Source organism: Leguminivora glycinivorella, chromosome 1 (assembly GCF_023078275.1).
Source record: "Leguminivora glycinivorella isolate SPB_JAAS2020 chromosome 1, LegGlyc_1.1, whole genome shotgun sequence".
Lineage (NCBI taxonomy): Eukaryota > Metazoa > Arthropoda > Insecta > Lepidoptera > Tortricidae > Leguminivora > Leguminivora glycinivorella.
In genome coordinates this window covers 5271857-5298409 of record NC_062971.1, presented here as the reverse complement: position 1 = coordinate 5298409, position 26553 = coordinate 5271857, and the positions used below count along the sequence as shown (strand labels likewise).

The following is a 26553-nucleotide window of genomic DNA, read 5'->3' as shown; positions in this document are numbered from 1 at the left end:
TACTTAATGATCATTGACGTAGATAATAATTGATCTACATTTTGATCAATGGCTTCATGCTTTTGTGTGGTCCATACAGCCGACCATCACGATTTAATCCTTTGGAACCTTATCAAACTTAATTAACCATCACGAGTAAGGAAGGTTACTTTAAATAAATCTCTCGACTTATTGTGATAAGGGTTTATATTGTATGGTATGTAAATTGGTTGAGTATTGTTGTTTGATTTGATGAGAGTGACTTGATAGACGTATGGGGGCGTTACTGTTGCGTATAATATTAGAGGCCCTATTAGGAAAATGCCAAGGATGGATTTGGTTCTTTTCTTATACCGATTGACCTAGTAAGAGTACCTACCTACTCGTATCTAATACTGCACGTGGCATACATAGCTTAAGAAAGTTGTAGTCGTTCGAAGTTGTGTGTTATTCAAATTTCGGTAATAAGTTATGTAGGTTAGGTCATCTGACTCACAGATGTCATATATACCATAGATCAAGCAAACGTATCTACTTAGCGTGTCAAATGAACTCAGTGAAATCCACTGAGTTGTCCGTCTTTAATCGCAGCTTGCAGCTTTCGGGCGTCAATTTTTGTAAGTTGAAGTCAATCAAAACATAAAAAATGCCTCGTTACGTGATATTCAATTGCAACAACACAAAAATTATGAACAATCAAGAGACTGAGACATATTTAAAATTACAGGCAAGAAACAACTTCAGTACAAAATTTGACACGCTCGGCCCCTATACAAATAGATGAACTTGTTTCTTCTATATAAATAAAGTTCTGTGATCTGACTTTATTGTTAGGTAGTTTCTTATAATTGTGTATACCGTGTTATGTCTCTAACATAGTAATTTAAGTATTTCTGTGACTAACAAACTATGGATTATATTATCCGACATAAATGCTGTGAGTCTAGTGAAAAAGGGTATTTTACTTTCACGTGCATAAGGACTTCTCTGAGAGCTAAGTAACTCTTCCTAGCTCTATAAAATTTCCAGCAGAGAAATCCATACTAATGTTATAAATGGGAAAGTGTGTGTGTCTGTTTGTTTGTCCGTCTTTCACGGCAAAACGGAGCGACGAATTGACGTGATTTTTCAGGTGGAGACAGTTGAAGAGATGGAGAGTGACATAGGCTGCTTTTTGTCTCTTTCTAACGCGAGCGAAGCCGCGGGCAAATGCTAGTTACATATACATTTTCCTAAGATCTTGTTTCCTTTCCAAAAAGTATGAAAAGTCTGCTACTTTACTATCCGACAGCGGCATCTTAAAATGTTATTCTCTTTGTTAACAAATCGTAAAAACGTGACAAACCTTCGAGTACTTAGCTTTCCGAGGAGCACGCAGTATATATTTCAGTCTCACATACACAAGAGTTTTAATCCCAATCGCTTACCAAAGCGTTTCAAAAGCTCAACAGAACTAGTTCCTGGCAGCAACTGTAACAATCGTTGACGCTAGACGCCGATCGAAACGCAGTTTGGCTCTGTCGCGCCAATACGGAAGAGCAAAAGAGAGGCATTCCACAAGAATGTCGCTTACGACATGCGTTTGTCTTGTATGGCAGCTATTTCAATCAAATCCGTAATGCTCGAGAAAATATCGAATTCTTAGTAATGTTGCTAAGAGAGTTGAGTTCATGTATAAAATAATAAAAAAATAACGCACGGTGTAATCTTGAATGCGTTTTACTTACTGCATTAAGCATGAGATAAGGTATAAAACATACTAGTTTGTTGCTCCAAAGATATAAAGAAATGACGTTATTTTGCGAGTGTCCATTACTGGACCCGAAAAACTGCGTACCTCCTATAATGGACAAGGAACAATTTACAAAACCAAAATTTACAAGAAACAATCCTATGTTAAAATAACCCAAACTAATTGTATTTGTGGTGTATAAAATTGACTCATTGCGTATCAGTTGGCTTTAAAAGTAAAATTTTAAACTTATTTCACTGTCCATAATAGGGGATCCATTACTGGAGAACTGCCGTCCATAATTGGAGAAAAAACACCTAAGGTAATGGCGCCTATTAACGTGGTACTTAAGGAAGATTTCAAAAGATTCCAAAAAATTAAGGGTATCAAAGCTCATTAACGACCACAAATATTTTTTTTATGGAAGAGTATTTATTGAACTATTAGTTTTGAAGAGTTTTTGGATCATTTTAGTTTATTATATGTCATAAAATGATTATTGAAGCCAACATACCTACATTTTCTATTACCGTGGTAATGAACAGGCTGCAGTTCTATTAACGCGAATTGAGATTTCATTACCGAGGGTATGAATGACAGTGTTTTTCTGCCATCGGTAAATAGAAACCCATCTCAAAATTCGGAGCTTAATACCGACGGTTGAATATACAAATTATGACAAATACATACACCTATACTATCCTTCTTTATGAATACCCACAGAAGACTCAGTTTCACCTAAGAAATCTGTACTTACGGTACACTAAATGTCATATTTTGATACAAGACTAATATGTCGCTCGGTAATAGATACTTCTATAGGGACCTATTACCGACCCAAACAAATATTGCATGGATCGGTAATAGATTCTTATATATTCTATTACCGAGGGTTATCTGATCGTACCATCGGTAATAGGCATAAATTGGAGTATTATAAAATCTAATTCCGACCAATAAAAACAAAGTCATACAGATGTATTTTCATTACAAATCAAAATAAAATATTGCAACCTTATATTAAAACCAAGTTTACATAACTGGTAAGTAAACATCAGACTTTATGTCAATGTTTAAAAAAATTGACAAATTAACGGTTTTCACAGAAACTACGAAATCAGTCATGAAGTTTTTGCTAAAAATTAAGGTTTTGTTGAATAATTTTCATACCGCGTAAATAGTTCTTTGATAGCGTGAATAGATCAAGATTGAAACAACTGTAAGACATTATATAACTGATCACATATACTTAAAATAAAGCAAAAAGAACTAATATCACTACTTTAACTATTACTGTGGTATACCACAGTAATAGAATCTACTCACGAAATGGCGCCTTTCACCGCTGTCTTTTAATTTCCACTTTAAACACATTTCCAGGCTAAACAATACCAGAGAAAATAGACTAACAAAGAATGGGAACTCCGTAGTCCAATTTATATGTTTGACTCGTAAAACAATAGATGGCATTACTATACTCTCGCGACAAATGGTATTGTTCAATTCACGAAATAATTTCATTTAAATGACCCAAGTCGTAATATTTAAAAATTTGGAACTTGATCATACAACATTATCATTATATAACACCGAAATTTACAAAAACAATTAAGTATTTTTTTACCAATCGGGATTTTTCGTACAGTTCGCATCAGAGTAAAGGACCTCCCCAAGGAAATGACATGTGTAAGCGTTACATTTTTTCGTCAGCATCGGTAAGAGGATAGTTAGTGTAGCGGCTACTCCGTCTGATTCGCAAACGTGAGGTCCCCGGTTCCAATTCCAAGAATGACATATCTTTTTGTATTTTTTCTTGTTTTACTGTTACTTTTTTTATTATAATATTTATAATTAAGAAAAGTAACAATTTTTTTTTATTATAATATTTATAATAAAGAAATCTTTGCTTAAATTAACATGAGATATACAGAAAAAGAAAGGCACTTTGCTAAAAATAAAATTATTTATTTACTTAAACATATATTTTCGTAACGTTTATTAATAAACTTCAAAATAATAACACGAGCTTTTTAGGGTTCCGTAGTCAACTAGGAACCCTTATAGTTTCGCCATGTCTGTCTGTCCGTCCGTCCGTCCGTCCGTCCGTCCGTCCGTCCGTCCGTCCGTCCGTCCGTCCGTCCGTCCGTCCGCGGATAATCTCAGTAACCGTTAGCACTAGAAAGCTGAAATTTGGTACCAATATGTATTTAAATCACGCCGACAAAGTGCAAAAATAAAAAATAGAAAAAAATGTTTTATTAGGGTACCCCCCCTACATGTAAAGTGGGGGCTGATATTTTTTTTCATTCTAAACCCAACGTGTGATATATTGTTGGATAGGTATTTAAAAATGAATAAGGGTTTACTAAGATCGTTTTTTGATAATATTAATATTTTCGGAAATAATCGCTCCTAAAGAAAAAAAAGTGCGTCCCCCCTCTAACTTTTGAACCATATGTTTAAAAAATATGAAAAAAATCACAAAAGTAGAACTTTATAAAGACTTTCTAGGAAAATTGTTTTGAACTTGATAGGTTCAGTAGTTTTTGAGAAAAATACGGAAAACTACGGAACCCTACACTGAGCGTGGCCCGACACGCTCTTGGCCGGTTTTTTATAGTCATACCTACTTGTTATGGAGAATTTCTGGCCAAAAGCTGCACTTTTGGATGGAAGCAAGCCGCTTTGCATGGTGATAGTAGACATCATAGTAAACGATTTTTTCCGAAAATATTGAAATTTCATCCCTTAGGAAACCGAGCGTAGCGAGGTGTTTTATGAAAATGAAAAAAATTCTATCTTTTTATTGTATCGTCCGATTTTGACAAAACGTATCTCAAATGAAAGGTATTGTTTTATGTAATAAACAAAACAATTGAAACAAAAATTATTATTAAAAAAAAAGGAGGAAAAAAAGTAAATTTACGTCTCACACTGAATAACTTCAAAGAATGACAGACAAAATGTACAATGTCGATATATGAGTTTTTTTATATCAAAGACAGATAAATTAATAGTTGAAAACTAAAGACCGCATCGAAATCGGATTAGCGTTTTTTAAGATACAAGTTGCCAAAGTTGGGAAAATTTGCTTTATATGGCCACTTTGAAATTCCTTTGCCAGAAAGTCAGAAATAATATATTTTTCTTACACCGAAAAGTACATAGTGACAGTACAACTCAAAATAAAATAAAAAATTCCGAGGATATCATAATTTCATGCCTTAGGTTAGGACGACGAGCGTAGCGAAAAAAAAATCTTATTTTTTGTACGTCGTCCGATTTTGACAAAACATATTTCAATTGAAAGGTATTGTTTTATGTAACTGTATATGTGTGTATGATGTCTATTACAAATGCATACTTATAACTGTAAGAAAAATATAATGTTTCTGACTTTCTAGCTAAGGAATTTATAAGCGACCATATAAACAAACTAAGCCAACTTTGACAACTCTTATCTTAAAAACTACTGATCCGATTTCGATTCGATTTTTAGTGCTGATTCTAATCATGAATCTATTTTTCTTTAATTAAAAAAAATCATATATCGATATATCGATATTATACATCGTGTCTACCGTTTTTTGTGATACGAAAATTTAAGTTTTTTTTAATCTTACATTTTTACCAATTTTTTTCAATATTTTTTTTAAGTTACATAAAGCAATACCTTTCAATTGAAATATGTTTTGTCAAAATCGGACGACGTACAATTTTTTTTTTCGGTTTTCGTAACAGACCTCGCTACGCTCGTCGTCCTAAGGGATGAAATTATGATATCCTCGGAATTTTTTATTTTATTTTGAGTTGTACTGTCACTATGTACTTTTCTGTGTAAGAAAAATACATTATTTCTGACTTTCTGGCAAAGGAATTTCAAAGTGGCCATATAAAGCAAATTTTCCCAACTTTGGCAACTTGTATCTTAAAAAATGCTAATCCGATTTCGATGCGGTCTTTAGTTTTCAACTATGAATTTATCTGTCTTTGATATAAAAAAACTCATATATCGACATTGTAGGTACATTTTGTCTGTCATTCTTTGAAGTTATTCAGTGCGAGACGTAAATTTACTTTTTTAATTTTTTTTTCTATTTTTTTTTCAATTACATAAAGCAATACCTTTCATTTGAGATACGTTTTGTCAAAATTGGACGATACAATAAAAATATAGAATTTTTTTCATTTTCATAAAACACCTCACTACTAGGGAATGCAGAACCGGTACCAGTCCCAGAACCGTGACTGAGATTTCCGGTACTGGGAAAGAACCGGTAAATCCCGGTTCTTCCGTACTTTTTGGTACTGAGGGTTTACTAGTACATTTGTTGAGGTTACATACCTACAATTTAATGTTCCTACTATACAACTCATGATTTAAATAATTCATATGACCTATTATTTTATTCCGTCCTCTTGACTTCGGCGGCAAGTGATTAGAGAGTCGAGTAGGTATAGGACCTATACCTATGGTTTTTATAAACAGACAACAAGTAGGCGCGAACAATACTTACTTTTCTATGATTCAACTTCAAATCAGACTTATTTTTCTAATATTCAATTATATATAAAAAAAAGTAAAAAAACAACAATATAACTGTTTTTCAAACATATTAAAAAAAATCCGGACCTGGGTCTCGAACTCGGGATCATAGACGTGCAAGTCAAATACACTAACCCCTAAGCCAAAAAACAAGGAGCCGCCCGGCTCAAAATATTGAATCATATTCAGATATGGTTACTCGGCAATGTAATTCATTATTATCTCACTAGACGGCACTTTTAAACATTGAAAATAGCGCCATCTGTAAATAACTCGAAAACTAAGAGGTACCAGCGACGATAACTCGCGTTAAGTAGGCCGTGTAGCGATGTACTGAGTTACATGTCTTCCTTTATTTAGTTTAGTCTATGACAATACGTAAAAAGTACTCAGAAGTCATGTAGAAAACTATAAACAATAATTTAAAATGCATAACTTTCACCTATTTGCCATAATTATTACGTAAACTACTAAATGAGATTGGAGTTCACTTAGGTTTAGCGTCACGCGTCAGTATGACACAACCTCTTCTCGCGGCCCCGTGGCAAAAACTGTCAAATAGCGAGCGTCTTCTTTCATTCACACTCTCTATCGCCTATATGTGCGTTAGTCAACTAAACAGGCTTCCTTTGTGTGAATAACTTTTTTTAGGAAATTGGTTGGTTTGCCTATAAAATGCGTATTTGCAAATGCGGCGGTAATGGACGTCGATTTCGATACCCGCGTTGATAGCCGCCGTTACCTTAGTTTTAATTTGTTAACTATGAAGAAACCAATAGGAGTATCTATTCTGCAATACGCTTGAAATGTAAAAGAAGGATAGGACATTCAAGATTTAACACGCTTAGCCGTAGAATTAGTCTAAGCTCGTGTAGGTGAACGCGTACTATGCTTGTATGAGTGAAATATGACAGTCGACTGCTCGCGTTTTTGACAGGCGGTAACTGTGAGGAACCGAGAGGGGTGGGCGGCACTTTACGCGGGGAGTGGGAGTGGCCATACTGTACGATAGTATTACTCTTTATAATACTGTGGTATAGTGGTTACGGATTTGGAGGTCATGTTGCAGTGGTCGTTCCGAGATCCGATTTTCTTTACACCGCGACTCTGTCGAGAATAACCGACCAGCAACGATGAATCATCGACCATTGACTCTGCGTATGATTCTCGATTGTTTAGTTATTGCAACTCCTTAATGCACTCACACAAGCCATTATTCACTCAAGAATAAAGTTGAATTCAAAAGAGCCTGGGCGTTTTTAAATGTTCAGTCCGGTTCTGGCCATTCATGTGACGAAATGTAGTTTTCGCTAATTGTTTCGTTTAGAAATGCTCCAGTTTCAGAGGCTGGTTGCGAAATCGTTTAATCTTTAACAATGTTGAGTAGGAACACGAGAGTAATAAGGAACAGTTAAACACGCAACGCAAGCTTAAAAAGGATAATGCCCAAAGTATGCGTGGGTATTACTTTCTGTCTGTAAAGAAAAGGATCATATATGCCGAATACAGAGTATACACGCCGAATACACAAGGAAGTCAGTAAGTACAGAACAGACACGTCTGTTGTCTCTGTCTAGTCAATATTTTTAACATGGAAGATGGAAGTCAAGTACATATGTATATGTGTATGTACAATATGTATATGGATGTTGGTAAGCTCTTACTCAATCTTAAGTAATTTTTAAAGTTAACAAAATATTTATGACTCATGAAACACTTATCAACGCAAAGGAGCAACCTGCATAAATTTTTATCATTTTGTAGGTACCTACTTTATGCCAAAACAAACATTAATTTTGAAACAAAACTACGGAAACGGATTATATCGCGTATAATGAATTTTCAATATATGTACATCCCGACCCGACGTTTCGACCCTACAGTGTTCGTAGTCAACGCGTAACGAACGGGTATTTGATGAGTACCTAACTATCGCGCTAACCGAAGACAATATTAAATATTAATTTTGAATGTTCAGCTTCTACTTCTAATTCATCATCATCAATCATTTAAGAGTTGGACTCTTGTCGGTGGAGCAACTTCCATGCGTGCCGGTCTTCTGCCTTCCTTTTGACTTCCTGATACGACACAACGTTGATTTTTTCCTTTATTTGGGTCATAATACGCTCTCCTTGGTCTCCCCTCTACTTCTAATTACATACTATTATAATATTTATAGCTTAAGTGGGTACTTATACTTTTTTGCATTTAGCTACATTCGTAGGTTCATTGAACTCAAAAAGCATTTCGCAGAAAGGGTGTTCCTCAGATTGATCTGGGTAAACATTATTCCGTCCGTCTTAACACTTTGTTTTATTGTTATGTTCACACGCTTTTAAGGAGATTTGCTTATTCGCACATATTCTTGGCTTTATTCGTATGTACTCGTACTTACACGAAACAATAATATGCATTTGTATAAGAGAACGATATTTTTTTAGACGTTAAGGTAGCAGTGGCGGAGCGTCGATACAACTCGATTCCCAACGGGTTCCCTAAAATTCTCTCGTATCTGTAGAAGTCCATACAAAACAGATGCCAGAAACCCCTTTTTAGCCCCGCCACTGTAAGGTAGTCACTTTCGTAGTACCTAATGCGAGTGTGAGTCCTAAACTTACGATAGGTATCGTACCAAAATCATGTCATGACTGAGTAAGTAATAAGTATATATAATAATAACATAGCCTTTTATATCTCACCAACCTACACTGCCTAACTACTCGTAAATACGTGGACTTCGAATCAAACGATGTACCGTGCGAAAGCTCACTAGCACGTTTTTTTGTTTGTTTTTTTATAATATTTTTTTAATGATTCATCCAAGGACAACCATGATTGAGGCTGCTTGCTGTGGTCTTTGCCAATTTGTGCTACGATATTATTATGTTCTAAGTGAGTAGTCGATGACCGGGAAATTCTAAGAAGAGACTCGTCTCTTGACATTTCTGTCTATGAAGCTGAAGTCTGATTCATGGACTACTTTGTTGATGTCTATTTTCTCATCGTAGTAATTACCACGCCAAATCATAGGGACTGTTTGTAGGTTTAGTTTAATCATAGCTTGGATGTGGGTCATAATATAAGCGATCAGATCTGTCTGAAAGAGCAGGATTCTCGTGTTTTATAGAACGGATTGGGTATGGTCATAAATAGGTGCTCCCTTAGTTACGTCTCTTTTTATCAACTTATCAACATTCGCCTGCCCTTCGCCAGTCATAATTGGGGTATTGGGGGTTGGACCATGTCCTCCTCTCTCATACATTTCTATTGTCTGTCGGCGTTATCTCATCGTTGACTTGCTTTCGTTTTATATCATCTCTGACCGTCCATCCACCTTGGGTTTTTTTTCCTCTCCTGTTATGACCTTCCACATTCATTCGTAATACATTTCTTGTCACATGGCGCCAGGATGTTGTATCCTGGGTTATAAAAGAAGTTAGGTTATCCGTTTAATCTAGAGGTTTGCTCTTCTCAGGGATGTTGTAGGGATATTTAAAAACAGATTTTAACTGACTTCATTTTGCCGCCGTGACATCTAGGTAAGCCAGTTTTTTTATGGTCGTTGTGGTATTCCAATAAATGGCGGTGTGCTGGCAACACTCAGTTGCTGTCAACATGGTACCAAGTGTGTGAGGTCGGATAATGCCGTACGGAGAAATAGTTGTTTTATTTATTACAGAATTCCTCCTTTGATATAATATATCAAAGGAGGACAGTACAGTCGTCAATATGACATGTTTCTAACTACACTTAAAGAGTAGGTATCGTCCTCCTTGCGTTATCCCGGCATTTGCCGCGGCTCATGGGAGCCTGGGGTCCGCAGTGACAACTAATCCCAAGATTTGGCGTAGGCACTAGATTTACGAAAGCGACTGCCATCTGACCTTCCAACCCAAAGGGTAACTAGGCCTTATTGGAATTAGTCCTACTTAAAGAGTAGGTATATGGTATATTTATTTGAAATTAATGATAATTAAATTACTTAAGCTTGACATTAATGTTTCTTTTCCACTACTTAGTTGACACCATTCATGATATTATTACTATGCTGTAGACTATGTATTAGAATACGGAATTTGTTCAGAACCGCAGATAATTAGTTACACCATGATTACTACGTTAGTCACAGACGTCACAGTGTATCGCTGACTACGTACGAATGACCGATTTTACAAGATTTGACCACGTTAGTAGTCGTGACAATATTAGTCTTGGATAAAAAGTAATTTGACATGATTTGTCTCGAGCTTTAAAATGTAAATTTGATCTCAATTTGGTGATTAGAAAGTTTTTTTAAAATGTACTATATAAATTATAAACGATGCCTCAACAGTTTATAAAGTACATTTAATTTTGAATTTTATCATAGTTATAAATAAAATTATTTTTATCTCTCAACCTTTTTCTATTCCAAAATATCTAAAGCCAAGCGACCCGTATGAGATTACGGTTCATTGCGCATTTTTTGCTGGTCCTCTGATTCACCTCCATAACCAAACATGAGCTGTGTCCATTTTATTAAAAACAAATACACTAAACGAAAAATGAAGTGTCCGAACTCATAATTTTATCTTGTTCACACTCTACAGCCGTCGCAAGAAATGCAGTTTGGCTCTGTCGCGCCACTACAAAAGAGCGATAGGGAGAGAGAGTTAACTACAATACGTTTACGAAGCCTAACTGATTATGATGTTGGCTAGGCACTCAGCTGTTAGTTGTATAGGAACTGTGGCGACTACTATAGTACTTAACTAAAGGTCCCTGTTCACTGGTTCGAGTAGGCGTATTTAAGTCTGGTCGTATAGATATTCATGTCTGTACAATAAATTACTATTTATTCTGTCATTAGTAATGTGTCGAACGTGGGATTTGTTTGTCATGTTGTAGGTATAAATTGCGCCAATCTGTTTTTGTTTAATACCTTAACAAGTATTGTTACTCTACTCCAAAAGCTAAGCGTCTTGAAACAATAATAAAAACAAATGAGGCTTTAGTGGCTTTATATCATGTAATTATTTCAAATGAAGCTTAAGAACGCTTGACGGAAAACCACACAAAAATAAGTCTAGATTTCTTGCACTGACTGCAGGTTCCGCACCAAATTTTATGAAATGTCGTATGGTATTGTTATCGCTATTAGTATGGCTTGGCTACCACATTTTGTTCCTGCCAATAAATGCAAAACTTCCTTTCGTACAAATATGCATTGATCAGTAATATTAATTCAAATGCCGGATTTTGATATATTTATTTATATATTTATTTCCTAAGCGGGTAGAGTGGATTTCATGTATCCAAGTTAGAAGCGTTAAAAATAATTAAACTGTAAAAACATCACGGCTTGCTTTCTTGACAGCTCAATCTTCTGTTGATTTCAATTACAGAAAACTATTCTTATACAAAAATTAACAACATCCATAAATTCTAATTCGTAGTCTGTTCATCTCAGTCACCAAAAATGTTCTTTTTAAATGACATCAACAGCGTCATTTCGGTATTTTTAGTACATTCCGTTAGCTCTTGCCCCAAACTGTCGCGTTTTATAATTAAATGTAACATGTCGGCAGGTTTCCGGATTTCTTAAAATAATTTCGTGTGATTGTTATTGGGATCAATGCTCAGATTGTATAGTTATGATTATATAATAAGAATCTTACATTAAGCTTAAGATCGACCGGTATAGTGAAGTCAGATGTTATAGAGTACCTAAGCAGGCAAGGCAAAGGCAGTGTGATATTGCAGATGCAGGTACAGTCTTGTTTAACAATATTCAGTGAAGCACCTGAAAAATATATGAAGCGCTTAGTATGATGGTCAGATATTTTTTCATGCTACGATGTCCAAGATTTAGTTCAAGCTGTACCTTTGTAATTTGTATTCCTAGCCGAAGTTCGTCGTTTTCTAAAAAAATGTGGCAAATATTACCGGGCATATTTATTACATTCTTAATTTGATTCTAAATCGACAAGTAACTGAAACGTGGGAAAATCAAACACTACGATATCATTTGTATAACCAATAACCCACAGTAATGGATGTACTTAGTGACACTACTTAGAGCATTTACCTAATTAATCCCATACAACCATTTCAGTCGCAAAATCTTCAAATCAGTAACTAACTGTCAAATGTGACATAACGCGTGGTAACGTCGTGCGAACAATGCGACCGTATTGATACAATAACAAAATGTAGTCGTCGTGTGCACTCGTTACGGTAACAAAATGTGTCACAATGACTTTTAACGACACTTTATTAGTCGACGTTTGCACACATAACGGTAACAACATGTGGACGAATTTGGGGCTGTCATTGTCACTGTCAGAACGGTTTCTGACAGTGACATTGACAGAATTTGTACACACATGTGTAGGTCTGATTACCGAACTGCTCCTAAACCACTGTATCCACAAATGACAATCTGAAATACGAAGGTTTCTCAAACTGTCTTGTGAAGTTGTGGACTGGTTGCTTTGAATCATTTAAATATGAGCGAATTAAATAATAATAAACGACGACGACCATTTAAGCACTCTTCGACATTTTATAGAAATGTAGGAAAGTTAAGAAAAGTGCAGAATGATAATACAAATAGATAAGCACTTTATAGTTACTTAATGTATTAAATATATAATTTTTAATTCTTATTGATAAAAATGAAGTGTAGTGTTGCTTTACACAATAAAAGTAGGAACCAAATGAAATAGAGTATTTACTGTGATATTAATAGAATTTCTGTTGCGCTATGATAGTTTTTTTCAGTACAGATGCTGCTTTTTTAACGCAGTAGTGCGAGCAAATCAAGCAATGATTCATTTCTTGTCTGGTCGAAACTCTTAGCTTAGATTTAGGTACTGAAAATCGTCGTACGATACACGTGCGAAAAGGACATTCACAACTCGTGTCGATTTAAAACACTCCCTTCGTTCGTGTATTAATATATCGCTACTCGTATCGATTTTCCTCTTTTCCGCACTCGTATCTACAAGTATTTTGTTTGGGTTACAAAAAAAACACATTATTTACTCTACTAAGTTTTATTTATGTCTCTTTAATACAAATTTGTAGACACTTATCTATACAAAAATCTTGACAAAAGAAGTACAGATCGCTGAAATTAATGTTGATAGTAATATTAATGACGACTACTTCAACAAGTGTCAATTGTGAAATGCCGCAAAATACTAGTTGCTCTATAGAAGACCATAATAATACGATCTATACAAAAATCTATACAAAAATCTTGACAAAAGAAGTACAGATCGCTGAAATTAATGTTGATATTAATATTAATGACGACTACTTCAACAAGTGTCAATTGTGAAATGCCGCAAAATACTAGTTGCTCTATAGAAGACCATAATAATACGATCCCCGATCCTTTACAACCCAGCAGCTCGGTACGCACGTTACAATTTTTTTTTAATCTTCTTTAGTGAGGGCAACTGAGTACGACGGCATATTTAATTGTTTATAAAGTTTGAGGATACCTGGAAAAAATTATTAATAAATATTCACTGCTTTCGGTCACGCGTGTACGCTGCGACCATTTTGCGACCGTTTGTCGACCGTTTGGTGACCGTTTGGCGACTGTTTTTTACATGGAATATTACCGTCTTAATCCATATTTTAACAACTTTATTGGTTTTCTAGGCATTATTTTTATTATTTCAGTATAGTATATGCACCGGAGCACTAAAACTTCACCAATCAATATACATAACACGCAAACACCGAGTAGTCAATAATATTATTACTGGTTAAACTGATGTAAATTGATGGCGCGTTGATAAATTTAGACTTATTTTATGAAATCACTCGAGCAATTTAATTGGCCATGGTAATTAGCCCACATTATATTACAAATGCAAACAATATTTATCTTTAACAAATTCTTATGCCATTACATTTTAATGTCAAATGATTTTATTTCTTTTTTACTTTGACGTCTCTGACAGTCGCCATTTGAAAAGAATGAAATGAACGAATGATTTTGGGAAAGTAGTCGCCAAACGGTAACAATGTGTGCACGCGTAGTGCACACTTCTGTCACTTCTGTGACCATTTGTGCCTGTTACCAATCGTCCCCATTTGGGTCGCCGCGATTAAACGTCGACCGTACTGCGACTAAGCATTGAGACCCGAAGACCTGTGTGTACACAAAATAGGAGGATTTGCGTAGGAACGGCGACCGATTATGGTTATATGGGATCTGATGGGCGCTAAATAATAGATCAAGCAGACTTCGGAACATGTGATGAGCCAATATCAGACTGATAGTGCCTTAAAGCATTAAGTCCGCCTTTTTGTACTGCAAGATTTTTCTTTTGTGCAATAAAGATTAAATACGAGTAAAATTAGGATATTCTTTACAAATGTTAAGCTAAATAAATTATTTTTACAAATGCTAAACTGAATATATAGATGAACAATTTGAAATGGTCCTCAAATCACTGAAATCAGATATTACCTAAATTATATGTAGTTTCGAGCTAAATATTCTTTTGCTACTGTACCCATCCAAAATCGTACATCGTTACTATTCTGCCAAATTCCATAATCGTACATGGTTACTAACCTGCCAAATAAATAACACTGACAGTTATATCCCATGCCATTTATTTCCATTGACAGGTTACCCGCATACTCAAAATCCCTACAATTGACTCCCCGATTCGGTATCCCGTTCAAGACAATTCATTGAAATCTCGATGGAGATAACGTTTATTGTTACAACTTGGTCAGACAATCAGTGAAATGATTGTTACGATCTGTAGTTGGCCATTTGTATGCTTGGTATCAGGAATTAGTCGTTTATCTGAAGGGGTATTGTCACATACATTAGCTTCAATATGGGCGTTCGAAGTTCTATCTTGATAGTTAATTATGGCTTTTTGTGTGGATAGGAGAAGCTCGCAGACATATAAGTATTTGGAAACTTGTTTCTAACAGTCACAAAACATTATCTTATTTGGCCATATCATTAATTTATTTGAAAGCAATGTTAGTCGTTTTGGCACTCTTCTTTCGGATTTTCACTCTTTCCTTCCTCATTTATCATTGATGAGAAAATTAAATTAGTAGAGGTATAGTTAACTAGAATTGATAGACATCACATCATGCACCTAAGTAATATTATTGTGACTACCCCTTTACACCCGAGCGGATACGATCGTGAGGTTATTAGGGAGTTGTTAACAAATAATTGTCAATTTTAACACATGTCATTAAAATTCAAAATTAAGTTAGGAAACCTCGATATTTTCGGTTGGTAAGGGCTACTAGGTATGTACTTATACAGGAAATATACTTACTTCAAAATCGACAAGTAACAACATCGTGAGAAAATCTAACACTACATTTAGATAACAAACAGTAATCTTTCTAATGACTCAGACCACTTCCGAAGATACTACCAACAGTACCAACTCCTACAATTCCCTGTCCCTTTCTAACTGTACCGACCAGAGAAGGAAGATAACCGTAAGTAATGCGTATGTTGACTTAGTCAGTTGAGTCAATAATGTTGTTAAACTAATATGCAGCGGCTGTGCTGGTTAGTGTCTTGATGTTTAAGTAGGAAGAGGCGTGTAACGAAAGTGGAGGTGAAACATTCTTGTTAAAAGGGTACTTTATATGTAAATAAAGTAATTCAGTTGTAAAGCTAACGTTTTCGCAGGAGATGCAGAAGTTTATTTGTGATTCCTGATTATCCTGTTATTATTAAACTCTGCTCGCACCTATGTAGGTAGGTATCAGTTGATTCTCATTATTGTCATATGATAAAAGTTACTAGAAATTTAATGTTGACTAAGGCTAATGCTTTTCATGATTATCTTCTAGGAGAAAATTAAATATTAATCTTATACTTTATAGGCAAGGTTTCATTTCTAACTTAGGCTGAGATTGTGTCTTAAAATACGCTGGTAAATAGATACTGATACCCAAAAGAAAGGGATAGTTTGTTTTGGCTCATTTAGTGACAAATTCTTTTTGCCGGACTGCACCTAACGCCCTTAAAAACATAAGATATACAAAGAACAAAATTTTGTTTTCCAAAAATAACATTATGATCCCAATAACTAGAAACACGATTTCCCCTTAGATCCGAGCCAATGACATTTCCAATTCCAAAAATATCATAACGGTCGTAATTTGCACTTGAATCCGTCAATTAGGGCAGACGTCTACGCAACCGTTCTATATCCGGATGTCTCGGTGACAACTCGCGTATGGCTGGCCGAAACTAATACGGCTCTGGGAATTAGAAAAAAAACCGGTCAAGTGCGAGTCGGACTCGCTCACCGAGGGTTCCGTACAAACTTTCAATAGTTGAATCATCAAAATGTTATTCATAGAACTCTACAGATTTGACTAAATCCCTCAAGACTCAATTTCTCACATAACAAGTAATATTTTAATATACAATGTTATTGTTAGACAACGTCCAAATAAAATCAAGACTATTCGACTTCCGACATGTCGCAAGGACGCTCCTGAACCGACCTCATTATATCAGGAAAAACGCGATGTAGGAAATGAGCGTTCAACGTACAGCGACATCTATCAGCAGATTGAGTAAACTAATGCGCGCGAGCTAGTATGGAAGATGATTTTTATGTAATAATTGATTATTGCGTGAACCAATTTTAACCATTTTGCCTCTATTTGAAAGCAGGTAATTTTATTATTATTTTGTTAAAAAATACAGGTACAATAAACACCCGCAAGGGTGTTGAAATTCAAAATGTAAATCTGAAAGGTTTTTTATAAATAAAAAAAAAAGTTTTCAAGATACGTGTACGATTTTATTTTTCCTGTAATATTCATTATAATAGCCATGTTTGGTGAAAATTTCATAAATTTATGTTGGTAAACTTCGGAGATAAGGGGGGGGGAACGGTATTTTTTTTTACATTTTCCTTCAAAAAACATTTTTTTTCCACAACCAAAAAATTATAAAAAATAGTTTTTATATGTACAATTTGTGCTCTTTCTAACGATACCCCACTTGACCTAGTTACTTGAAATTTTCTGTTTGCCCCCCTTTCATTTTGGCCATTTTCTATCATTTATATTAATTAATTAAAAAAAAAATTACGTTCAACTTGTAGAGGTTCACAATGTTTATAACTATTCCAAATTTCATATCGATAGCATAAGTAGTTCTCGAGATATTTAACAATGTGACAGACGGACAGACAGACGGACAGAGTCGCACCATAAGGGTTCCTGTTGTACCTTTTTGGTACGGAACCCTAAAAAAAAGAAAAGGGCTGGCCGAAAACGAATCGGGCTGTCTGGTAGAATTAAAAAGAATGACGCGTCAACAAATTTTTTGTGGTAAAATTGGTTACTTTGTGGGTTGCGTAATTAGGGTTCCGTAGTCAACTAGGAACCCTTATAGTTTCGCCATGTCTGTCTGTCCGTCCGTCCGTCCGTCCGTCCGTCCGTCCGTCCGTCCGTCCGTCCGTCCGTCCGTCCGTCCGTCCGTCCGTCCGTCCGCGGATAATCTCAGTAACCATAAGCACTAGAAAGCTGAAATTTGGTACCAATATGTATATCAATCACGCCATCAAAGTGCATAAATAAAAAATGGGAAAAAATGTTTTATTAGGGTACCCCCCCTACATGCAAAGAGGGGGCTGATATTTTTTTTTCATTCCAACCCCAACGTGTGATATATTGTTGGATAGGTATTTAAAAATGAATAAGGGTTTACTAAAATCATTTTTTGATAATATTAATAGTTTCGGAAATAATCGCTCTTAAAGGAAAAAAAAGTGCGTCCCCCCCCCCTCTAACTTTTGAACCATATGTTTAAAAAATATGAAAAAAATCACCAAAGTAGAACTTTGTAAAGACTTTCTAGGAAAATTGTTTTGAACTTGATAGGTTCAGTAGTTTTTGAGAAAAATACGAAAAACTACGGAACCCTACACTGAGCGTGGCCCGACACGCTCTTGGCCGGTTTTTTTTGACATGATTTTATTTTGGTCTGCCTATACCGTTCTTGTCGATTTATAGTTTTCAAACTAAGACAGAACATAACATTTGACATAAAACGTGTCACTTTTAAATAAAACATCATGTAACAGCTGAAATTATTTAAAAAAAAGTGAAAAATATAAATAATGGATTTACGAACACATTCAACCTTGTTTTGTTTACAAACTTTAAGACACTTCCTACAAAGCGCTATGTTCTGGCCATAGACAAACACCGAAACAAACGACATTCGTAGAAAATAATCTACGAAACTGTCATTTTATTAGTTTTATTAGTAAAACGTAGAAAATAGTCGGCCAGTTAGTTGAAGCCGTTCGTTCATTGACAGATTTATTGTTATTGGCCCGCTCTGTGCCGACAGCCACTGTTACTTTAACAAATTAATAACCATTGTCCCAACGGGTTACTCCGACTGTCGTAAGAACTTTAAAGGTTAATACAGACAGTATGAGATTAGGAAACTAATTTATTGTTAGGGTTATTGACGTTATTGTGTAAAAGAAACATATTGTATGTAGCAATTAAAAATACCGGATATACGTCCATTCCTGAATATAAATATGTAACTAACTTAGTACTTAGACTACTTAGTTAATTATTTGATGAAAGTACCTACATAGTAACAAAAACAAATAATAAAGCTATTAGAGATAGATTAGACAATAGACATATACGTCTAAATGTACGAAAACTAATGTTTAACAGACCAATTTTTACTATGGGACTTAGGGCCAATCCCGAAAACATGAATTGGCTGGTACCTACTTTTACATTTTGGTCGTGTGAAGCTGAAATTTTCCCGCGACTTCACGCTCGGTCCGATAGTAGAAATTTTCGCAAGTTTTTAGTCAGTGTATAGTTTTTTTTGTTATCTAAGGCAGCGTTCCCACTTAAGCGTCGCGTGTCTCGGGGCGCGCAACGGACGTCTCCGCCACGCCGCCTGAATGTAACCACGCCATCTGGGACGCGTCTTACGCAAAGACCTTTACAGGGGACAGCTCAATCACATTTTTGCCATACTAAATTGAACCTTATCACCGAGAGAGAAAGTTGATCGTATCAGACTAGCGAAAACGGTCCACATGAGAGGGCATTGTTTGGGCTAGTGTCCCTCTCGCACGTGTGACCAGTGTTAATGAGGTTACCATAGTAGTAGTATTTTTATCTGTATATTACCTGACTTTAAAACTTCTTATTTTATTTTAGTGTTATATTCAAAGTAGGGTTTCGATATATTTCAAAGAATTGGGAAATAATTATAATGTAATTATTTTGATGCCAATAAATCAAAGATTTGTATTATCAAAAAATATGTTCAAATGGGTATTAGTAGATTTAGTAGTAACTTTGAAAATTGACTGGTATCCCCAATTTATGACAGTGATGACGTCACTGAATAATGTTGACATTGTCAGCAAGTGCGAGAGGGACACCAGCCCAAACAATTACCTCTCATGTGGACACACTTTTTGACCTAACTAAACAATCTAGTTTAATAATTCTAAATCTATGGTCTTGCGTCCTTCCTATACAAAATGTACTGAGGAGACGTTTTTTGAATTACATTCAGGCGGCGTGGCGCGGACGTCCGTTCCGCACCTCAGGACATGCGTCTCTTAGATGTGGCTGATCCCTTACATTCAACAACGAGCTAACTAAGTAAAGTACCTACAGGAGTAATTGAACGATCAGATTTTCATTCGATGGTCACTTTTTTCATTGAGCTGCCTTGATAGGTATCTAGTTACTTTATTTAACTAGCGCATAAATCTTGCGAATCATTAGTCTATTGACTTGATTGATGTCTTGTCCAAATTAATGTTGACCAATAAGATCTCTACCGATTTAAATTGGCAAGCAAACCACATAATCGAGTAAACTATTAGAATACTATTGATATGGAGAGGTGCTCAGTTAATCGTATTAACATAAGAGAGTTGGATCAGTGAGCCATCTCACTCAAACCTAAAAAAAAACGAAATAAAACATATGTACCTAATTAATAGACAGCTTGAACCTGACAGCTTAGGTAGGTACCTACTCGTATTAGATAGACACGCGATGGCCGAAATTGCTGCCATAAGTACTTTTAAACAGTATCTTTTTTAAAAGTTAGTGTTTCAATACTTTCAATGATCGACCCATGTGAAAAATTAGTGATGTGATGTCCCAAACCTCATAAAAACGGTTTCTGTCAACTTGATTGCGATATTTCGTGTCATTGATGGTTTTGTCCATTCGTTGAGCTGCTCATTCATTGAATTGGTAGGAGTTGTAAACATTACGTCTTGTCTTACTCCATCATGCAATACCATTGTCTTGCGGTGAGCAAACTGCTATTTGTAAACAATGTATTCAAACGACGGTAATAGTTTACTTTGTAAATCATGTTTGAAAACGTAATTTCTACTACTACTAATGTGTTTTAAGTTTCTGTTACTGAATGAAAATAAAAACGAAACAATGCTTACCTAGTTAATTAGGTAATGTGTTAACTAAAATATGCCAATATTTGGCGTTAATATCATCGAAGTGTTTTCCAATTTTTTTTAAATTACAAATGTCTAAAATCTGAACACAATTTATAATTCATTCAGCTAAGGAAGTCGAAGTACTACTTTTTTTTCTTGGCGCAAAGTCAGATATAATTTCATACCTTTTGGCACCCTTAATTCTTTGATCTCAGAAAATAAACTCAGAAATGGTGCAAAACTTCGTCTTCCGTCCATCAGCGTTCCCTTATCTTATCTGTAATGTGCAAATACTGCGGAACTTATTTGTGTTCGAGCGTTCGCGACGCCTGTTCAGGGCTTTTACTACTTGTAGGCACTTTGAGTTTTGGGGCGCTGCTAAAAGCTTTAGAATATTTCTAGTTCAGATGCGGAAAAGTTATGAGGAACCGAGGTAAATAATTAGCTATACTACATAGGAAATACCTAGGAAGATTTCAATCGATAGAAAAAGTGAAATGGATTTTTTCTAATACCTAAATCAACGCTCATTTGTACCAGAAACTCATAAATTGTAAAAAATAACGTATTAAGCACTGCGAGTAAAAACAACAAATATAAGGGAAAAACAAACATGAAACAAAAAAATTCACTTGTTAGTTAGGTACGGTCAGCCACAAGAAAGTGGTTTACCACTTTTCGACTCTATTTTAAACTCATAAGGTCGAAAAGTGGTAACTGGTAAACCACGTTTTTGGCTGACAGTACGCCGAATATTCGGTTGAAAGTACCTTGTATCAGATTAAGTTTGAAAATCATTATTTAAAATTGGCAGCTTTAAAATACCTATGAATTAAAATAGAGAAACAGTCAAAAGTGTGCCACCAAAACGCATCTAAACACAAAGACACCCGGTCTACATTTCGCAGGTTAGACAATTAGCGCAAACATTACCCCAGTTGTGTTATTGGCGGATCCGGCGCCGGGTCAACGTATTCCGTTTATTTATACGTTTGTTCCTCTTTATTACGCCTGCTAATACTTTCGTTTCGTGTTTGAAGATGCGTTTGCGCACTGTAGAGCGCACTTGGAATTCCTAACATTTTTAGCATTCTACCTATTAGGTACTTAATTACCTACCTATAGTTTATTAGCATAATAGCTCCTATCTCCTAATTCTCCTATTCCATTGTTGATACCAGCGATACTGTCGCAAAAAACGGAAATCGATTTTTCTTGAATTAGGTAGGTACGTCTCCGTCGTCCGAATGGGCAAGATGTAAAATAACAAAATTTTGATTTTCAGTTATTATGAATTTGATTTTTGGTTTCAGTTTCACAAATGAGTTGCATAATAAAAACAAGAATAAGTGTTATAATTAATTTCATCAACATCTTTAGTAAGTGGTACTATCTATCATTTTTGTCTTTTACAAAAATAACGATTGTCATCAAAATTTACTACCAATTCGTCAAAGAAATGTCACTAAAATAAGGTCCTATTTACACGCCGCGTGAACTCGCATGAAATTTTAATTAGTTACATTGCGAACTGTTAGGTTACCCCGGTTCAGCACACCAATAAAATACCGCAATGTAATTAAACTCGTTTGCGAGTTCTCGCACTGTGCAAATAGGCCCTATGGTTGTTTAAATACTGGAATACCTAATGCTAACAGCGTCGTTTACCTTAATTAGACATCAGAGCTTTGCGTCATTCATTTGGGGAAAGTAGTTAGAATAAATGGCAAAAGTTTTACTGTAGGCAGGTAATCATAATGCTGAAATTTATCTGCTCCGTCGAGTTACGCCGGTATTTGAGGTATGTGCCTTTTGTATTACTAAGAACTTAAACATCTCACACATTTACAGGCCTCGGTAAAAGTAGGTTGAAAGGTCTCTCTAGGTTTAGGTAGGTATTTACTCAGGATCTGTAAAAGCAATGATAGAAAATTTATGTAAGAACATTAATTAACAAATTATACTTGGTTATGATTAGGTATGCTTAATTCAAACCGCTAGTTTAGTTAACTCCTATACCGCATTAAAACTAGGTATTTCGCACACGTTTCGGTTCTCACTTCACTGCACACTACACTAATCGGTATTCGGTATTTCGTGTCGCATCACTACGCTACATTTGAACTTGAAGTTCAAATTTCGAACGTTCGATTTCCGAATGCTTAACTTTTTAATTTCGTCCGCCCGCGACGCGACGCGTCGGGCCGCCCTCATCGACTGGGCGCCGCGCCGTTCGGCCGTCTGCCAGCCACGCTTAGAGAAAAGATTTATTTATATAGATATGACTATTTATTTTAGCATTAGAAAGATAATTTCCAGTTTGATGTTTAGAACTTTATTATTCATAAATTGTACGGTTTGTTAGGCTTATTTTAGGATACCTTCGCGTGCATACGAATGCCCGAATACAAGTTGTATGGTAACCACCTCAAGTACAAGCCGTAGTAGCTAATAGGATAATTGAATACTTATAATTAGCTTAACTTACCTACTCTAGTCATTGCTGCAAAACTGAAATCGAGTAATACATATGTATGTATATATTAGGTATGTAATTATTTTATTTCACATGGAATAGTTGTGTCTGATTAAAAAAGATACCCCTACTTTGTATATTGGAAGCAATCGTTGAAGAAGAAAAAAACAATAGGAATCTTGAACAAAATCCAAGTGTAATTTAAAAGATAAAGAAGTTGTAAACTCGTAGTTCCCCTAACGGCGGAGCCGAATCAAACCGTAACGACCCGATAGCTGGTTATTTATATAGAATAGCAATAAAAGTTCAGGCGCATACTGCATTTGAGCGCCATGTGTACAAAATACAGTAGGTCCACTTACACGGTTTTTGACAGCATCATTTGAATTAAATTAACCCTTTTACTGCATTATTAATTCAGCTGTTGATAGCGGATATAATATTCTACTTTATTGACATCGCTAAAAGTTCAAACTGATCATATTTTTTAACTCACCCGGTTAAGGGTTAAGAATGAACAGCCGGTCAAACAAGTTAGTCACTAAAAATGCGCAAAATTATTTTTTTATGGGACGGTACATATTCGTGCCACTGCCATACATTTCAAAGGTTAACTGGAAGAGACCTCTGAAATGGGTAAGTTCGCCTTCACTTTTCACTGTATGTCTTTGTAAATGAAGTAACCTTCATTTTCAAAATTTGTTGCTTTTTCTAGCGGCAGCAATGGCTTGACGCTTAACAGACTTTAACTACCAACTAAGAGCAGTAAGAGCATAATTCACCCTAGTCTTTAAGTAAACAATTGATCAGTCTATGGCTTCAAGAAGATTTATTCTCACGCAATTTTAATCGGATCGCTGGTCACGATCACGATTGAACTGAATAAACTTATTAACTTGATGGCTGCCCGCCCTCAATTCAGGATAGGACTGTCAATTGGTCAAAAACAAACGGTGATCGACAATTGCTGAGGAAACATTCAGTCATCAAAAATTAAAAACACGTAAGATGAAAATTTTGTACACCCGCATAGTGGGTAAAACATAGAATAGCGCTGCCATTAATGTATTTATCACCTTTTCTGTAACCTATGTTTAACAAAATAAAGAATTGATTGATTGATTGATGAGTCCGTCGTAGCTATTTTGGAAGATGCTTTCCGAATTCGTATCATGTCAGATAATTTTGAAATGAATTGTTGTTGTTTCTAAGTACTTATACCTACTGAATATTAATATTGACGTAGTGCTCTAAAATATTTTGATGACTTCCGTCGATTAGTGAGTACATGGAACTGTCAAAAATCAGGATGCCCAAGTAATAAAAAAAATAGTGGAATACTTATCCTTATTATTTAAAATGAGTGTGGGTCTGTGTGACCTACTTTTCATTTGAAAGCAGGCCTATTGCATATGTAACCACTGTAGTAGTTCAGGTACGGACTATGCACTTTAATTTCTGTTTACCGAGCAAAAAGAGCTTTAGCCCCCGGGAATAACGGCCGAATTGGGTATCAAGGTAGACGGCATCGTGGGTGGGACGCTAAAGAAACAGGGGATAGTCGACCTGAGTGCTACTCCAGTTACATACAAAGAAATGGCCTACCAGTATAAAGGATAACAAGCTTAGGCTATATATGGTCTGAGTCCGGGCTAAGGCATGGTACTTCAGCGTTGGTCGTGATCAGTGATCCTGATCACAACATCACTTGATGTATTTATTTCATGATGTATTTATTACTAAGTATTATATGTACTTCGTAATGTATTTTTGTATCCGTGGAAGCTAATATATACCAGATTTCGTGCAGAAAACGCTCTCAAAAGATCTCCCTTCGATTTCACATTAATGGAGGTTGGCGTTTACAGATTTGGAACACAGTGTTTTGGTGGTTTTGATATACGGTGTGAGAAATTGAAAAACTTATTTTGATGCCGACCCCATTCCTAAGGGTTCGGTTGCCATAAAACAATTTCGTGAGGCGAGTCCTCTGTGTATGTATACTAACCTAGGCTTAATCTAGGTTTGGCTAGAAACTTAAATTGGGAGCAGTCAGGCATTGATCCGCGCATCATGTTCGGTAAGTGCACATTTAGGTTATACTGTGTTACTTGTTTAAGTTACCTTTTATTGTTACCCAGTGGATTACATGTTTTTTAATTTACTGTGACTTACAATGACTTCGCCAAACTGCGGAACAGTTTGTTGGCGAATGAAAAAATACCCGGACTTATAAGTACTTATTACTAACTTATCTAACTTAATTGATGAGCATGATGTTGTAAAGGTACACATGGGTTCTAATAAATTAAACTGAACTTTACTTCCAAAACATATTTAGGTACCTAATGTAGCTAGTTCCAAAGTGCATAGAAACATAGATTAATCAACGCAGCCAATATTGACTCAATATCGCACGCAGCCCGTTGACAGTAACGCCGTGGCTTTCGTGGGCGACGGTCGCGCGATGGTCGCGCGACGGCGATGCGACGCATACGAAATCAAACCTTATCGATATGGAAGTGTGAGAAGCGACGGCGACGGTCGCGCGACGTCGCAAGACACGTCGTAAGCCTTCTGTACTTGTACTTTGAGGAAGCACCCTAATATTACAACAATTATTCTTTGGTACTTAAGGCCTATTTCGTCGTTTCAAAAATGCAAAGACAATTTAAAAGTTCTTCTTTGTGTCTACATATTACAATTTTTGCGCTTCCTGAAAAAGTTGCTTGCACAGGGTATAATATAACTTTCCAACTGCACGAGTACTTATGGCCAGTATTTTTCCATCAAATCCTCCAGAAAAAAAATAGAGAAAATCTCCAGCTTGATGTAGGCACGTATTTTTGGCGAGTGCACCGCGCCCCACATCTAGGTCAACCCAGTTAGTGCTGAAAGCCGATATCTATCTCAATGGCTCTTTGGAATACGAGTAACTGCAGTTTTTATCGTTTATGACAAGAAAACAATTGTAAGAGAACCTTTTTCACATTATCCAGTCCGATATCGGATGTAGGATCGATATCCAACATATTAAAGATGACATATTTGACATCATCCCTATTAAATATAGGTATATCTACTCGTACGTCCGATATCGGGTCGGAAAACGCGCTCATACGTACTACATGCAAGTTGGCGGTAATTATAGTACGTCAAGTTGTGGAAAATTGCTCGAACTACAATACCTACAACATATGCTTACAAACGACAAATTAATAGTAGTAAAATTCTTATATTATTTTCCTCTATATATGTTATTATACTGTTTATTTAAGTTTAGATACATTTAGGTTTACTTATTTAGTTTTTTAATTAGTTTATTTTAAGATAGTTCATA

At 35.7% G+C, this 26553-nt stretch overlaps 1 protein-coding gene across 1 annotated transcript in view; it reads right to left on the bottom strand.

Moving 5' to 3' along the window:
- Positions 1-22959, bottom strand: part of LOC125235174 (tight junction protein ZO-1-like) — a 117625-nt gene extending 94666 nt beyond the window's left edge. The window contains 1 exon segment of the mRNA XM_048141671.1: positions 22733-22959. The gene's annotated coding sequence lies outside the window, so the exon portion shown is untranslated.
- Between the last annotated feature and the right edge of the window lie 3594 nt (positions 22960-26553).